We start from the raw sequence: 6,179 nt of genomic DNA on the forward strand, positions 1-6,179 counted from the left end.
ATATATCCTCCCCTCTATCTCCTCTTATTACTCCATATATCCTCCCTATATCTCCTCCTATTACTCCATATATCCTCCCTATATCTCCTCCTATTACTCCATATATCCTCCCTATATCTCCTCATATTACTCCATATATCCTCCCTATATCTCCTCCTATTACTACATATATCCTCCCTATATCTCCTCCTATTACTCCATATATCCTCCCTATATCTCCTCCTATTACTCCATATATCCTCCCTATATCTCCTCCTATTACTCCATATATCCTCCCTATATCTCCTCATATTACTCCATATATCCTCCCTATATCTCCTCCTATTACTACATATATCCTCCCTATATCTCCTCCTATTACTCCATATATCCTCCCTATATCTCCTCCTATTACTACATATATCCTCCCTATATCTCCTCTTATTACTCCATATATCCTCCCTATATCTCCTCCTATTACTCCATATATCCTCCCTATATCTCCTCTTATTACTCCATATACCCTCCCTATATCTCCTCCTATTACTCCATATATCCTCTCCTATATCTCCTCATATTACCCCATATATCCTCCCCTATATCTCCTCCTATTACTCCATATGTCCTCCCTATATCCCCTCCTATTACTCCATATATCCTCCCTATATCTCCTCCTATTACTCCATATACTCCCTATATCTCCTCCTATTACTCCATATATCCTCCCTATATCTCCTCATATTACCCCATATATCCTCCCCTATATCTCCTCCTATTACTCCATATATCCTCCCGATATTTCCTCCTATTACTCCATATATCCCCCTATATCTCCTCCCATTACTCTATATATCCTTCCCCCATATATCCACCTATTACTCTACATATCCTCTTACTATATCTCCCCTATAAAACCCATTACTCCATATCACCTCTCCAGAAGCACCTCCTTTCCCTCCTTGTTCGTATTTTGTTTTCCGCACTGTAAGTTGATATATGTCTCGGCATTGTGTATAATTACCGCACTTTCCTTTTCATATTGTAGTGTGACATATGGTTAAAGCTGCATTTAAGAGATTATCAGAAAGTGACCCAGTCATTTACCTCCATCCTGTTTGATATCCCCCTCCCTTTCTTATGGATGAAGCTCATCATGTGGAAGTAACAAGTCCTGACAGTGCCCTAGTTCCCATAATGAAGCCTATTGGATTTCTTTGGAAGGAAAACACGTTTTTATTTTGCACACAATTTTTTTTATAGATTTTTGTTAACATAGAATTTTGGTTACAATTTAATTTTTCTGTTAGTTTTTTTTTCTCCAGGTTTTGTTTTTCTCTAGATGAGAATTTGAGGTTTGTTTTTTGGCCCATACATCCACCATACAATGTGAATTTAAGCTTACAATCTGTTGGAGCTAAAGATATCTGGTAGAGGCATATACTGTCACGACACGGACTAGGAGAGAGTCTGGCCTGAGCTAAAACAAACAACAACAGGGGTTACACCACGACAAACAAGGGGTACACTGGGGACACTATACAGCGTAGGGCCCTAGGACTAGTGAGAGGGAAAATGGGCACCTTCTCCACTTACTGATGCTGTACCCTGCACTCCTAGCCAGTCCCTATACAGGTTCCTCAACTGTCGCTGAGCAGGAACCTGAAGCCCTGAAAAGACCCTACATTAGGCCCTGGCTAGGGAGTCGGCAAGTGAAAGACACTAGTCCCACCACTGCACTGAAACAATACCAAGGGAAGGAAAAAAGACAGGGAGGAACACAACAACAGACTATTGCAGTCAGAACCAAGACTGCATCCACCACAGCAACTTCAACAGAAAAGTTTTCAGCAGCTCCTTCCAGCTCTAGGACCAGCATCAAGATGGCAAAGAGAATAACCGGCACCCTCTGCTGGTAATAGAGGATATATAAAGGGACTGGGAGTGGTCCCAAACCGGAAACACTTGAGCTGGTAATTAGCCTGCTTGCTGTCAAGGAATACTGATATTAACTCTACAACTGCCAAAGGAAAGGAAAACACATTGAATATAGAGAGTCAAGATTGGAAAATGATTCTCAAGTCCTAAGTCTGCCACAAGCATCATATAGCAGAGAAACAGCCTTGCCACATACAGATTTAGGGGTACTTTGCACACTACGACATCGCAAGCCGATGCTTGCGATGCCGAGCGCGATAGTCCCCGCCCCCGTCGCAGCAGCGATATCTTGTGATAGCTCCCGTAGCGAACATTATCGCTACGGCAGCTTCACACCCACTCACCTGCCCTGTGACGTCGCTCTGGCCGGCGATCCGCCTCCTTCCTAAGGGGGCGGGCCATGCGGCGTCACAGCGACGTCACACGGCAGGCGGCCAATAGAAGCGGAGGGGCGGAGATGAGCGGGACGTAAACATCCCGCCCACCTCCGTCCTTCCGCAGAGCCGGCGTGAGCCGCGGTGACACAGGTAAGCTGATGTTCCTCGCTCCTGCGGCTTCTCACACAGCGATGTGTACTGCCGCAGGAACAAGGAACAACATCGTACCGTCGCTGCAGGGAAATTATGAAAATGTCGGGCACTACACCGATGATATGATTACGACGCTTTTGCGCTCGTTAATCGTATCAAAAAGGATTTACACACTACGATATCAACAGCGACGCCGGATGTGCGTCACTTTCGATTTGACCCCACCGACATCGCACCTGCAATGTCATAGTGTGCAAAGTACTCCTTAGTCTTGATATTTGAAACCTGTCTACCAACTTTGGTTACCAGACTTAGGAACCAAATGCTAACCTGCTGTTCTAAGGAAGCCCCCACATCGCTATCCCAAAGCATGATGTCTACCTGGTTAAATTTGGCCTTCCACTTTGGTTAACTTACCGTATGTAGGAATTAAGACTCCAATTCTTTAAAGGAATTTTGCCAGAATTCCTGCATAAATTGCTTGACAAATTGCACACTTTACCATTTTCATGCCAGCTACTTAAAAAGTGCCCCCACAGGGGAGATTAAGTATTACATATTACCCATTAAAATTAACAGGCTATGTACAATAAGTAATGCTCCACGAGAGCTGCTCAAACTTTGACTTATAGATGACAGCCCAAAACACTGGAGACCCCAAAATGAACAGAAAATGCCATAATGGAAGGTTTCAAAATAAGTTTTCTAAACCAAGCACCACCCTAATAGGTTCTGGTTTTGTCCCAAAGTCTGTGAGTCCCCAAATTTTTGTACTTCTGCACCTGCTAATGTCTTTTTGTTGATTACCCCATAACCGTATGGTATGGTATGGTATTGCCGATATATCACTACCTTGGTAGAACGTTATTTCATAAAAATACACAGCAGGAGCGCGGCTACTTGGACACTCAATGGTTCATACCGGGGACACAGAGAAACAAACACGTATCCTTGGCAGATATCACAGTATAAATATTAAATTAGCCTTTAATAGGAATCAGATTTTGCACAATGGCTTTGGGAAGCAGCAGTCCAAGAAAAGATTTCAATCTGGAAATAGCTGATAAGCCGGAATGTGAAGGAAAAGGAGGTGGAATGAAGATTGGCGGAGATGTGCCAGAGCTGTTTGTGTTGGCACCTTACCATAGTGAGGGGAAATCTTAAGATATCCATACCCTTAAGATAACTGTCGGTCGGAAGCTTATTACCGAACTCTGACTGCTATCTCTCCTGACTCCCCCATACAAGAACATGATCGGTATAACCAAGTGGACATGCGTTTTCAATAGTGAGGGCAGACAGCATCGTCTTTCCCACGAGTAATAAAACAATTAGGGCTGTAGTTCAGTTTGCCTATCCTTCTCTTTACCGACAGATGATGAGTCTTCTCTAGAGACATTGCTTCCAGAAAGGAGAGCGCTGTAGATATGCCGCCTGACACACACCTATCACAGATCCAGGGTTTCCTCAACTCTCACCGATCCGCTAAAATCCCATGTGCTCCGTTGGGCTGCCATGTTCCCATGTAATCATCTGCTTGGGCTCCCCAAAACACACACCTATGTCTTGGTATTAAGACATTAGTGTTCCTAAGTCCTATTTGCCTGCGGCTTCCAGTACCTTTGCTACCTGTCTGTGGTCTCCAAGAGCTTTACTACCTGCCAGTGTTCTCCAGGACGTCTCCGGTCTGCCTGCAGCTTCCAGTACCTCTATCACCAGTATCCTATCTGTCTGCACTCTCCAGTACCTCTGCTACCTCTCTCCACATGCCTCACCTACCTTCTGCACCGACACCCATGGTGTGCCCACCTGGACCTTGGGCTTGGAGGATCCACTTCACCAGGTGGGCCTAACATTTCATTGCCGTTCAGCCTTCCCCATAATGCCCTGCAGCTATGACATCTTACAGATTATCATTTCTTGTACAGTGGTGGTCAATACCTGTACCATCACAGATCAGTGGTTCCTTGAGGAGCACAGTTTGTACAACAGAGTCTTTTTCCATCTCCAGATGGTAAAACTCTCTCTCCTGTAGATTGTAAGCTCCTATGGTCAGTGAGATTCTCTCTCTCATGTAGAGCGTAACTCTTATGGTCAGTGGGGCCATCCCTCACTCTGTCTCCCTGTAGATTGAAAACTCTTAAGAGTGTAAGCTCTTATGATCAGCAGGGTCTTATCTCACTTTTTCTGCCTATAGAGTGTAAGCTCTTATGATCAACAGGGTCCTCGCTCACTTTCTCTCCCTGTAGAATATAAGCTCTTACAGTTAGTGTGGTGTTCTCCCTCACTCTCTAAGCTCGTATGGTCAGTGGGGTTCTCTCTCTCCTGTAGAGTGTATATCTTATGGTTAGTGGGGTCCTCTCTCTCCTCTAGATCGTAAGCTCTTATGGTCAGTGGAGTCCGCTCTCTTTCCTGTAGGGTGTAAGCCCCTTATGGTCAGTGGGGTTTTCTCTGTCTCCTGTAGAGAGTAAGCTCTTATGGTCAGGGGGTCCTTTATCTCTCCTGTAGAATGTAAGCTCTTATGGTCAGTGGGGTCCTCTCTCTCCTGTAGAGTGTAAGCTCTTACGGTCAGTGGGGTCCTCTCTCTTTCTCTCTCTCCCTTAGAGTGTAAGCTCGTATGGTCAGTGGGGTTCTCTCTCTCCTGTAGAGTGTATATCTTATGGTTAGTGGGGTCCTCTCTCTCCTCTAGATTGTAAGCTCTTATGGTCAGTGGAGTCCTCTCTCTTTCCTGTAGGGTGTAAGCCCCTTATGGTCAGTGGGGTTTTCTCTGTCTCCTGTAGAGTGTAAGCTCTTATGGTCAAGGGGTCCTTTATCTCTCCTGTAGAATGTAAGCTCTTATGGTCCGCGTGGTTTTCTCTCTCTCCTGTAGAGTGTATGCTGTTATGATCAGTGGGGTCCTCTCTCTCTCTCTCTCTCTCTCCCTTAGAGTGTAAGCTCGTATGGTCAGTGGGGTCCACTCTCTCTCTTCTGTAGAGTGTATATCTTATGGTTAGTGGGGTCCTCTCTCTCCTCTAGATTGTAAGCTCTTATTGTCAGTGGAGTCCTCTCTCTTTCCTGTAGGGTGTAAGCCCCTTATGGTCAGTGTGGTTTTCTCTGTCTCCTGTAGAGTGTAAGCTCTTATGGTCAGGGGGTCCTCTCTCTCTCCTGTAGAATGTAAGCTCGTATGGTCAGTGTGGTTTTCTCGCTCTCCTGTAGAGTGTTAGCTCCTATGGTCAGGGGGTCCTCTATCTCTCTCCTGTAGAGTGTAAGCTGTTATGGTTAGTGGCGTCCTCTCTTTCCTGTAGATTGTAAGCTCTTAAGTTAAGGGAGTCCTCTCTCTCTCTCCTGTAGAGTGTAATCTGTTATGGTCAGTGGGGTCCTCTCTTTCTTTCCTGTAGAGTGTAAGCTCTTATGGTCAGCGGGGTCCTCTCTCTTTCTTGTAGAGTGTAAGCTCTTATGGTCAGCGGGGTCCTCTCTCTCTTTCCTGTAGAGTGTAAGCTCTTATGGTCAGTGGGGTCCTCTCTCTCTCTTTCCTGTAGAGTGTAAGCTGTTATGGTCAGTGGGGTCCTCTCTCTCTTATAGAGTGTAAGCTCTTATGGTTAGCAAGGTCTTTTCTCTCTCACTCATTCTTTCTCTTCCTTTGCCCCAGTTGTATTTTACGAGCAATTACAAGCTATCCAGTATTGGAATTCACACAGATTTATCCTCTGCAAATTGCTTTTTTGTGGAAAAAATTAATCAAAGTCGGCAAATTTG

Source organism: Anomaloglossus baeobatrachus, chromosome 4 (genome assembly GCF_048569485.1).
Source record: "Anomaloglossus baeobatrachus isolate aAnoBae1 chromosome 4, aAnoBae1.hap1, whole genome shotgun sequence".
NCBI classification, from domain to species: Eukaryota; Metazoa; Chordata; class Amphibia; order Anura; family Aromobatidae; genus Anomaloglossus; species Anomaloglossus baeobatrachus.